General features: G+C 36.2%; 1 non-coding gene across 1 annotated transcript; it reads left to right on the top strand.

Annotated features, from left to right (window-relative positions):
• The first annotated feature begins 9,152 nt into the window (after positions 1-9,152).
• On the top strand, positions 9,153-9,290 carry LOC111828021. Its single transcript, XR_002831777.1, has one exon. It is a non-coding gene; the product is annotated as a small nucleolar RNA SNORA8 (small nucleolar RNA).
• Positions 9,291-12,704: the final 3,414 nt, after the last annotated feature.

Here is a 12,704-nt window from a genome sequence, read left to right as displayed (position 1 = left end):
AATCTGACATAATCAATGAATTTTTCAAGAACTTTGTTCTCAGACCCTGAAGCTTAAAGAGTTGGCAATGTGAATACCAGAATAGATGATACGACTTGGAATTTTTATCTTTACAAAAATATTTAAATATTTTAAAACAAATTCACATTCACTTAATTTAAAATTTACAGGTACAAAAAGAAATATGAATATGTACATAAAGTAGAACACTTCTTCCCAATGCACTTTCAGAGATATTTTAGGCATACGGGAATAAGATATATACATTCTATTTAGCATAGTATTTGCACTGTACTGTCTTAATTGTTTACACTTAACACTTTTGGAAACTGGCCCATATCTGCAAACAAACAAAAGACTGTGTTCTCATTCTGTGTCATACATATTTTATATGTGTGTAGTATAATTTATTAAATTGGTATTTTGTAATGAATGTTCAGATATTTTCCAATTATTCTTACTAAGAACACATTGCAATGAATAACCTTGTACATGGCACCATTTTGTACAAATGAGAACAAATTTATGAGCCATATTCCAATTTATGAAATAAGGGTCAAAAGTTATGTGTTTTTATACATTGATAGATATTGCCAGATTACTTTCCATCTGGGATGAATTAATTTACATCCACAATCAAAATACTCTTTGTTTCAGTCTGGATGGTAGAATGTGCTATCAAACTTTTCAATCATTGTTAATGTAGGTAAAAAATGCTGTCAGTAGTTTCAATCTTTTTTCTATTTTAGAATTTAGATTTTTTCATACATTTAAGGACATTTGAATTTGTTTTCAGTTTGTCATAACACTGTTTACATCTTCTTCTTTGTACTCAATACACTGTGTACAATCTGTAATTATTTTGTTTATTTGTGTCCTTGTTCATCATTTGTCTCTTCTATTATTGTACAAGCTCCTTGAAGGTCAATACTCAGCTTTCTTGTTCATCATTGATTCCCAGCTCCAGTACAGCACCTTTTCTAGTAAACATTTAGTAAATACTTATTGTACAAATGACTTCATAATGTGAGTTTATCTGGAGATCTCTCATGTACTTTCCAGAAGTCTGTCTTTGATTCTGTGCCCTATTACCTCTGAATCTCCTAAAACAATTGGTTATTTTTCAGGATTTTTTGGAAAGCTTATTCAGCTATTTGAAATGAAATTGAGAAACACCGTACTTAAATTAATATTTTGGAATAAGACTATCTTACGGCTTCTTCAAAATATCTAAATTGCAATCACAGTTTAGTTTTTCATAAGGGAGATGATTCTCTAATGAGGATTGCAATTTAACTTTCCCCCCAGTACTATCATGAAAAGAAAAATGACGATGAATCTAGGAAATAAGGAAAGAATAAGTATATTTATTTATGCCCTCAATATCACATAGTGAGACTGTACACAAATTTGTATCACTGACCTCTGACATTGCATAAGATTATAGAGTTTCCAGAAATGTAATTATCTTAAAAATTTACTATCAATTAATAATTGGGCTTCAATCATAAAATGGACAATGATTTAGAATTCCTTCTTTCCACAGGAAAAATTGTATCTGTATTATGTAATTCTTTCAGCAATTGCAGACATAGAAATTGTTAAAATGTAAGGTAAATTTGTGTAGTTCAATGACTAATTTAAAAAATGTATGAGCATTACTGTATTTTTAAGCAGAATTCAACAAATCATCTAGGTATTGCTTGAATATTACTGACTCTAGTGTAAAGAACAAATGATTTCAGGGTCTACCTAGTCTTGCTAATCATATTAGATTATTAGAAGCCCAGAAATGAGTCTTTGTTTTCCTCTGCGGTGCATCAAATTTACAAATCTGAAGCTTATTCTGCAAGAAGTGTTTAAGATGAGAGACTTTTAAAAATATATATATATTTTATTGAGTTTTTACAGAGAGGAAGGGAGAGGGATAGAGAGTTAGAAACATCTATGAGAGAGAAACATCGATCAGCTGCCTCCTGCACACTCCCCATTGGGGATGTGCCTGCAACCAAGGTACTTGCCCTTGACCAGAATTGAACCTGAAACCCTTCAGTCCGCAGGCCGACGCTCTATCCACTGAGCAAAACTGGTTAGGGCTAGATGAGAGACTTTAAAGGGCTTTGTCAATTATATCAAAGTCGGGCTTTATTCTGAGCAGGGCCTCATTTCTGAGATGTTGCCATGTGAACTGATTTTGGGATTTGCAATGAGGAAACCAGAGGAAGGAGGTTGGAGATGTAGGCAGTTGGGAGAGAAAGATCTCTGATTGCAGGGGACGGTAGAAGGTCCTTGCCTCATGGCTTGGACAAAAAGAGCAGGCATAGGTGATACACTCCAGGAGACATGCTACTTTATAACCAATTTAAAAAAATATTTTTATTGATTTCAGAGAGGAAGGGAGAGGGAGAGAGAGATGGAGACATCAATGATGAGAGAGAATCATTAATAGGCAGCCTCCTGCACGCCCCACACTGGGGATCGAGCCCTCAACCCGGGCATGTACCCCAACTGGGAATGGAACCATGACCTCCTGGTTCATAAGTCGATGCTCAACCACCGAGCCATGCCAGCTGGGCCTATAACCAATTTTAAATTTCATTTTCTGCATTGTAATTCCTTGATACAATCCTTAAGGCTTCAGTTCAATTTGTGAAACCAGTAAATCCCAAGTATACTGCTATAGGGAAGCCAAAGAGTGGGTATATATCCCTGTCTTGGAGTGAAATTGACTAGACAGAACAGGATCAACAAACATATCCAATGATAGATGGACAGAGGCAATAGCTGAAGAATCCCAGCTCTCTGGTCAAAATTGAGAGGTGATAAGTAACAGCCCAAATATATATAAGTGCAACCCACATTATGGGGACCTCATAAACAGCAGAGATGGGGTCTGGACTTTCTGTATTCATTATGATATACTTGGGTTATAATTACATGGTAACAGGTAAGGTCAGAAGTCTGGGAAAGTTGGGGGGTTCACAATTATGGGTTAAAGAAATTGCTTATGGATATCTGTTAGTACCGATCCTTAGTGTAGTTCATGAGTGCTTCTTGTCTCATATTTTGGTGCTTACATTATCCACTTTCAAAGAGATATGACTACATTCATAACTTCCCCCTAACCAGATTATAAACTCCTTGAAAACATAAGGCTTAAATTGTAGTCTACATCTTGCTTACCTCTCATAATGTCTAAGGTGGTACTCAGCCAATATTATGGTGCTTAGCATATATTTATTAAATGAACACTTTATTGGACAATTCTTTTTATGACTATATGGTCCATAGTCTCAAATGACTGTAATAACATGAAAAAGGATCTTAAATATGCTTTACATTGCCTTTCTCTTTGGAATGTAGACTTTTTGCTTAGGATGCATTTGCTTTTATCCTTTCCTTACCATCTTTACTTAACTATTTTTATTTTAATCCTCACCTGAGGATATGCTTTGTAAAAAAAATTGATTAGAGAGAGAGAGAGAGAGAGGACACCAATTTGAGAAACAACAATCGCTTGCCTCCCATATGTATCCTGACTGATTGAACCCCCAACCTAGGTATGTGCTCTGACCGGGAGTCAAACCCACAACCTTTCCCATGTATGGGATGACACTCCACCCAACTGAGCCACCTGGCCAGGACCATCCTCACTTAACTTTGAATGTCCCTCAGTAGCACCTGGTTTTCAAGGTTTTTTGTAAAAACTACAAAATAACGGAACATTTAGTCTCTTATGCTAAAATGAGATCAACAATTAATTCACATCTGAAATCTATGCTCATGCTTAGGCACAAATCATGAATGCTTGAATCCATATGTCGTGTGCTGTCCAGCTATTTGCACAAACATGAAGTACAACCACGTTTGAAGCTCTGAGCAGACCTGTGGTCAGTTGACACTTCTAAAAATCTTTTTTTTCCTTCCTAATAATCTTGTTCTCAAAGTTTTATAAGTCTAACTTCTATAACCATTCTCAAAGGTATATAAGGTTAGCTTGTTTCTTATGAACGTGCAAGCCTTCAGATTATCAAGTGTCAGGCACAGCAGTGGATAAATAACACACATCTCAGCTCCTCTGGGGGGTAGGAAGGATTGAGGAGGGAGGACCGGAAAAGAAAGCAACTGGTGGTTCAATCTCATGTGCACACAGTTCTCTCACTGATGGGAGTGCCGGGTCTGATCAGAAATCCTGCCTACTCCAGCCCATGAGTTAAGAGACAGAATCACCCCAGGATGGAGGTGTTATTTGCTTTTCCAATCATTCCTCAGAATAATACAACTAGCACTTCCAATCAGGTCGGGCTTAGGTGGCTATATCACCGCAGTGATGTTCCAGGATTGGTAGCTGAGAAAAGGTCTTCTCCATAAAAAAGAAAAAATGGAGGGTGAGCGTGGGGAAAAGGCTTGGCCGCTCCCTCTGCTGCTGCTGTTGCTCATTCACAGCACGTTCCCAGAGCCTGTGCAGCTGACGCGCAGCAGACTTCTCGTTTTTGTTCAGGTCTGGTTTTGATCTGCAGCGTTCAGGGATGAGCAATTCCTTTCACGTTATTTGCAAACCTTGTCAAAGCCTGATTGCAGCATGACATTGATGACAGACTGATTATTACTTGTCTCAGAAAGCAGTGTAAGAACATATTGGCTTTCATGCAAACATCCAGCTTGTCATTAGCGTACGGTGCAAATGGCAGCGGTTTTATACCGGAATCCTGGAACCATAGGCAAAAGGAGGCATCTCTGTTTCTATTGATTCTGGAAAGATTTCAATAACATTTTAGGGACAGTTTTTGTTAAGTGAGATTCCTACAGCACTGAGACAAATAGTCTAACTGAAATTTCATTGATTATTTTGAGAGACATTTATTCCAGTAGGTTAGACAGAAAAAATTAAGAAGGGATATAAAATAATATTAAAATGCATAAACTTTCTTTTTTAGTAAAGCAAATCTACTAAAGCTTAGAAGTGAGTTCAGTAGCAAAGTTCTGCTTACTTGGAAGCCCTAAGTACTAACCAAGTTTTGATAATTTTTCAATAACTCAAGCCAGACACACCCAGATGAATAAATTAGCTACTTGTGATGAGAATTAGACCTTACAGTAGGTATTTATCCTTTTCAAACCACAGGAACGCAATTACGTTAAAGAAACATAGGCATTCTGAAACCCTTTTTAGGAATTACAAACTCTATGTTTTCAATTTTATATATGAGTCATCAAGCTTACCTGAATGTCTATTTGATACTTAAAAAAAATTATTGGTTGGAAACTAGTGGTGTCTACAAATAGGATATCACATTGTCTCCCTACATGTGTTCCATTTGCTATTTCTTTCTTCTCTTGGCAGAAAAATAGGGGATAATATCATAATCACAGGCCAGAGCTACTCATTCACAGAACGAACCACCACCTCAATTTCTTAAAAAAAATACTCTATAAGGAGATGACATGTTTTAAGCTAATTGCAACTTTCACTTGAAAAGAATATGTACATGGCAACATTTAAATAAAATATGTAAATGGGTTTTTCATGAAGATCTTTCTTAATACCTATCCTAAAAGGCAATCATTGATATTAATATATATGTTTATTGTCCCCAATTTTTACGTAAACTGAAGTGGGACTCAACATGATATATTCTTAACTGTGTGGGTGTTTTTTTCCCCCCCATAATATTAGAAGCCATGGAGATAGGACTTCAGGCAGTTCTGAATTTATATCTTACTTGGGATGGTAAAATCTCAGAGGTGACTGGAATTGATATCTGATATATTTTCTCATGAATGTGCTTGAACTGATCTATGTTAGCTCACAAACTGCTAAAATAGATAGAGGTAATTATTTCAAGAATATGAAACACTAGAACTCTGGCATGTTTATATAATGAAATATTTAGCAACAATGAATACTAACATTATCTGTAAACACATGTAATGCAGAAGAAAAAAATTGCATGTCAGAAGTAGGAAGGTCAGTAGGTAGACAGAAATTTTGGAATTCAAGTTTTACATTTGCATAATAGGTAGCAAATAAATATTTTGTAATATTGATAAGTCAATAAAAAGAGGTGAGGTATAAATACTGGAAAAGATGAAAACCAATTGATTAAATAGAAATTTTAAGATTATATATATATAATATATATATATAGTTTCATAATGAATATTTTAAATTATAAAACAGTTCATATTTGAGTTTACTACATATGAATTAAAAGCTACAGGATTCCCATTCTGCTAATGTTGATGCATATGCAACAGAACAACTATTAGAAATATAGCAGAATCTAAACCCTGTCCAAGAAATGACTTCACATAGGCCTCTGCTGAAAGTCTTTTCACCGACCATCCTCAGTGGACACCATTCCCTGGAATCTCACACAAACAAGCATATGCATTAGTCAGTGCATAAGATTCAGTGGGGAGAACTTGGCAGAAAGACAAAAAAGAGTCTCCAAACTTCTTTGGAAAGTGTTTTGCCACTTATCTTAAAGCTATAACTCTGCCAACTGGAGTTAGTGGGCTATTATAAATTTATATATGCATTTAATCTGCTTGGAGAATTTTTTTACTTATATGTTACGTCAACATTTCAAAACAACCTTGTAAGATACAGAATCTTCCAAGAGGAAGGCTCTTCATATGTGAGAGGCAGCTTTCCTTCTGAGGGACAGCAATGACTAGTTTGTTTGAGTACAAAACTGACAGTTGGGAAAGTCTGAAATATAATTCTGGCTTTTCTGCTTCCTTAGGTTGGCCATACAGAATAAACACGAACCTGTTAAGCAAGCAGAATTTTGGAGAAAGTACACACACATTTTAAAGGAGAGCTAGAAACTCTTCTGGAATATGAGTTAGCGAAAGACCTTGAGCACCATTGAGTGACCTTGACTAGTTAGATCTGGAGGGAAACAATTGGCAAAATTAGCACACAGCCATCCTGAGGCTTTGCAAAATGAAATGAGAATGAGTTAAAAGGAGTCTGTGGAAAAGTACACAATTCTGTGAAATTATTTTGTCTTTATAATCTGAAAAGAAATTTAAAGTATTATAAATGATTGATTTTTGAAAGTAATAAATTAATACATAATTAATAAAATAATGTTACAGTCTGAATGAAAAGTTCTTATAGAAATTTATTTTGTTGCATTTTGGAAGAGGAGTGTTAGTCTTTGATAAATTTCCTATGTAGATATTGTTCCCTTTCAAGATATAACCTTCAGCTTTCCTATGTAGATATTGTTCCCTTTCAAGATACAACCTTCAGCTCAAAGAGATGCTGATCCCGAATTGCTGGCTGAAGTACATTCTGCAAATAGTATGACTAGTTACTCATAGGAAATATTTGCAGGCTCTATAGTTCATGAAATTTGCTGTAGAGAGCCAAATTCACCATAGAACCTGGGAAAACTTACCTCAAGTTGTATCTTATGGAAAATGCAAATGAAACAAAGGGACCCAAGCTCTCAACAGGAAGCAACTAGGGGATTATGGGATTAAATAGAGAATATGGTAAGTTGTTAGAGTTCTCAGTAGAAGGATTTCAATGTTAAGGAGACCTTCTCTTTCAAATGGGCCATCTAAATCCTGGTTTAGGAATTGGCAGGATTATGAAATAGTTAATCACTTCATTATATTATTTATCAGAGATTTAAGCCTCTTCAAAATGGAAGTCTAGTCTCTTAAAGGATGATTATCAAATTCAGTCTTTAGCCAAACCCTTGAAGTAGGCTAAGATATTAGGCCAGGAAATGAAAATAATTGACTTAATCACATATGATTTTAGTAGTTCTAAGTCCATAACTTACAAAAGGTACAGCTGTGACCATTTCACAAATCCTAATGTGACACATCATAATCTGATTGAGATCAGGACTCTTTATAATTTGTAGGAAAAGGAAGGTTGATTGTAATGATTAAGCATGTTGTAGGCCCACTGTTATAGGAATGATAACAAGCTCTTTGTTATGGCCCCTTTACTGCATTCATTGCAAGAGGATTCAGTAGAACAATCATACCAGGGTTTTTATGTTTATTTGTGCAGGTGTTATATGATCTAAGAGTCCTTGAGCTATGTTAGACTATATTTATAATTCATTTTTTAAAACTAATCTACATAGTGGGATTATTCTTAGGCCAAGATTTCCAATTTCTATCTTTTCGATGATGACTTCCAATCTCTGGAATCTAACTCTTGACCTTCAGACCATACATCCAATTATTTGCATCTGAACTTAGATATCTCAGAGGAGTGACTTCAGACTCATGATGTCCAAACTGAAGTCACATTTATTCAAACCTTGTCCTACTTCCCAATTTCCTGTTTTAGGGACTAGGATTGCCATGTGCCCAACTACATGGAGAATCTCCTGTTCTCCTCCACCATATATCATACCTAAACCTAGATTTCCTTTTCTAACTCAGGTGAGGAAATTCATCCTTTGTTGTAATGATTAAATGAAAAAGTAAGGCTAAACACTTCATTCACTTTAAAACATTGTGAAAAACTCTTTTAGTATAAGCACACACACATACATATACCAATATACACACACGCAAGGTTCATTTTGCAGAAGAAAAGTAACCAGAATACCATTAGCATAAGCAAATTTTTAAAAATGCTGGGTATGAGAAGACAGACTCTCAAGGAAAAATCTTGAGAAAGAGGATGGGATTCTTTATAGGGTTTTAGCAGAAGAGCATCAGATGAAGTTTAGCCAATTTCAGAGAAAAGTTGGTCAAGGATGGTTCTCAGAAGAGGCAAGAATTATTCTTCAGGAGGAAGAGTTAGGGGATAAGGTTGTGGGCAAAAGAGGGTGGGTAAGAACATCTATGGGGATAATGACATGTGAGTGCCACCGTGGAAAAATCCCTCAGTCTTCAGGGTCTCTTACAGGTAATAATAATAATAATAATAATAAAGGAGTCCTGAATAACCTGTATACTAGAGTACAATTAGCAAACTCATGGCATCTGGTTCTTTTATAGTATTCTACATCTAAGGCTTTTGATTTGAAATCTTTCTTATTAAACCAGGGCATGCTTGTATTCACATAAATTCTTTAAATATATCTATTTTTCATCAAAAGATCATGTTTAGAAAACATCTCCATGACCTCCTTTTAAACAGAAGTACCAAGAGTACTAATTACAAATGTATTGCACTGGTGTCTACATTCAGCAGTTTATTCCTGCTGGGTGTTCAAAGGACAGTATGATATAAATTCAGTATCTGGCATTGTTGGTTATCTTGGCTTCATTCATGTTAAACCTGGATTTTCACTGATACAGTATAAAATAAATAAAAAGGTATATGTGCCAATATATATTTTATGGATGTTTCAGTATTTGCTAACAAAGCCTCTGATATATGATTGTGCCTATCATTCTAAATCTAAAGGTAGAGATAAAACACAATGTCTATGATTTCACTATTTAAAAAAAATGTGAAAGATTCTACCCCCTTTACTTTTATTTAAAAAGTATTTCTGGTGGGTTTGATATTAAGGTTAAAGTGTCCCACAATTTGCAATAGCAAAATTGGTATACATACTCAAAAATAGGCATCCAACCCAGAGGAATAATACAAAATATGTTGAAATCCTTGCCATCAGAAAATGAGAAACACAAATAATACTGAAACCTCTTGACAACCAATAGCAACACTGATGTAAGAAGGGATTTTACCAATAACTGGGATCTAGGGTTAAATAAGACAAATGTTAGAAGAGTAATAAAAAATCATGAACAAATTTAAAATCTTGGCAGATTAAATATGTGATAGAACCAATGGGGTATTGGAATATGTGTGACAGGTTGAGGGTGTGAGAGAAGAAAAATAGGAGAAAAAATGTTTAATAGGTTTGCCATAGATTCAAAATAAAATAAAATATCTAAGCAAAAGATCTGGATTCTCTATAGTTAAAACAAGAAAAAAAAAGATGTAAGAGTAGAAGAACCATGGTCTTCTGTCAATCCACTCTGCCTTTCATTTCTGTTCTCTTCCTTAATTGTCGTGTCTCCAGCCCTCTCATCTACTTATAGTCATCTCATGGTATTAAGTTTTACGGTATGCCCTTAGGCACAGTTAGTTTGGAATGCCAACAGTCTTTGAAGATTCCTCTCTAAATGCTTCATCTTACAGATTTTCAACAGGTATGTATTTTCCAACATTTTCCAACACATTAGATTGAAAAGTTTGTCAGTTGAGCAACATGAAAGTGAGAATGATTTCTTTGCATCAAGATTTTCGAACTAATAGCATAGTCTTTCATTCAGCTTTGGCAAGGTTATCACAAAAAAGATGTTGTGTTCTTCCTAGTACATTATATCAGGAGACAAGGGATAGTGCTTTGTCCTATATTGAAGATATTAACTTTCATTTTTTTGGGTAGGGGTGGCATTACCTAGGTTTCTCCATAGTGAAGTTGCCATTTTCCACTTAGTAATTAAGAAGTAATTTGTGGTGAGATTCTATGAGACTGAAATGTCCTCTTCATCAAATTATTACTTACTATTTTAGCATTCATTGATTATTAAAGATTGGTTACTAATTCCATAATTATATGCTTATTACCTGCCATCACTCCTTTTTTCTTCCCTCCCTCCATCCCTAACTTCATTCTTCTTCCTTCCCTTCCCTTCTCTCTCTCTCTTCCTTCCCTTCTCTCTCTCTCTCTCTCTCTCTCTCTCTCTCTCTCTCTCTCTCTCCAAGGATTCTCATTTTATTCTATTCAATGAAGGATTCTCATTTTATTCTATTCAATGAATTGATTATCATTATGTGTTTAGAGGTCACGATCTTCCGATTTGGCCAGTGAGAGCTCAGATGATCTTTGAGTGCTGTCTTATTTTCTGAGCAAAAAGATGTCCTAGAAAACGTACTCTTCAGCTAAGATGTCCTGGAATCCAGCCTGTACTTGCCATTTAGAGTGAAAGGGAGTCAGGTTGTGTTAGGACTTCTCTGTGGCTTCCTCCTGACTTGATGCTGTGCCCCATCCAGGAGGATGAGTCAGCCCCTGTGCTTTCATTGGTATGAAATCATTTCCTCTCAGCCTAGCAGATTCATTAAAGAATCTAGAAGGTGTGTGACAGCTCTTTTAACTTCCTTAGAGGATGAAGCCTTTAGTCACTTGGTGTTTTCTCAGTCTTTGCCATGGATGTCAAAGGTGAAGAAGGCAGACAGCCTTGCTCACTATGACCTTCCTACTGGAAGCCAATTGATCAATCCATGGCTATCCAGCGAGTTATTTTATTCAAGATACCATTTTCTTAAAAGAAAAAAAAATACTTGCTTTCTTCATCATTTAGGATTCTTACAAAGCCTGGGTTCATCTCAGATGGCTTATCTGAAAAGTTTTTTAAAAAGAGTAACACATAAAGTTGTAAGCAGGGATTAGTTAGCAAACAAGAGTCTGTGAAGCACCCCAATATTAGCAATATTAGGGAGCCTAATGGACACAGAAAGGCCACAGAGTTATGGTAGACTACTGGAGTGAGGACCATGGAGGAAGGGCTCTCAGAAGAGAACATTAATTGTGAGAGATGTAGTCATTCCCACACTTGTGGTACCAAAGCAGGGAGGCAAGGAAAGGTCAATGTAGATTTTTATCTCCTCCCATCCTCTACTTCTGATGATGATATCATTGGCCAAATCTAATTGGAGGTCAGCATGCAGGAGAACCAAGGATATGCAATAATCTGTATGAACACTGTATTAGGGTTCTCTAGACAAACAGAACCAATAGGATCTATCTATCTATCTATCTATCTATCTATCTATCTATCTATCTATCTATGAAAGCTGGTATTATTATTCGTCTGAGTCCAAAGGCCTGAGATTGGAATGGGGTGAGAGACCTGATGGTATAAATCCCACGTTGAGTCCAGATGTCCAAGGGCAGGAAGTGACAGATATCTCAGCTCAGGCAGGCCCTCCAATCGTTTGTCTACATGGGCCCTCGACAGACTGGATGATAGCCATACGCATTGGAGAGGACCACCTACCTGCTTTACTCAATCTAGTGATTCAAACGTTCATCTTTTCCAGAAACGCCCTCATGGACACACCCAGAAACAATGTCTCACCAGCTCTCTGAGCATCCCTTAGTCTAGTCAGGTTGACACACCAAATTAACTATTGCAAGTGCAGACAAGCCAGAGAAGGGAGGGAAATAGATTCTGTGGGCAAAGGAAGATGAGCCAGTGCTTATTCTCTGACAGAGTCTTCCTCACCATCACCGGGGACTCTGGTGCAATTTGTTCTTTAGCAAGGTTGCAGATGTTGAGTTCCCTATGCTGAATGTCTCAAAAATGCACTTTTAATTTGGTTCAAAAGAGTCTCTTACACACAAGTGGTATCATATTTACTTTATTAGAAGGAGCTTGTACTTCTCTCCTGCTCTTGAAAAATCCAATTTGTTGTTCCACGGAGAGAAAGTATGTCAGGTGCATATGTGGATAAGGCTGTCATAAATAAGTCTCCATTCAGCTCACACAATCTAACCCGGTTAGAAGCCATCAGTTAGGGTATTTTCAGAGGGGACTGAAGTTGATTATGAGAGAACAAAGAAGCAAAAGTCAGGCTATATAATAAAAATGGAAATTAGCTGAAACCCTCAGCTCTGTTTGCGGAGCCAATGAGCATTCAGTTCATGTTCTGCACATCTGTTTGCTGAGGTGGATCTATAGTGATGTTCCGGAAAACG

This window comes from Myotis lucifugus, unplaced genomic scaffold (assembly GCF_000147115.1).
Source record: "Myotis lucifugus unplaced genomic scaffold, Myoluc2.0 scaffold_266, whole genome shotgun sequence".
NCBI lineage: Eukaryota > Metazoa > Chordata > Mammalia > Chiroptera > Vespertilionidae > Myotis > Myotis lucifugus.
This window is presented reverse-complemented; position numbering and strand designations above follow the sequence as displayed.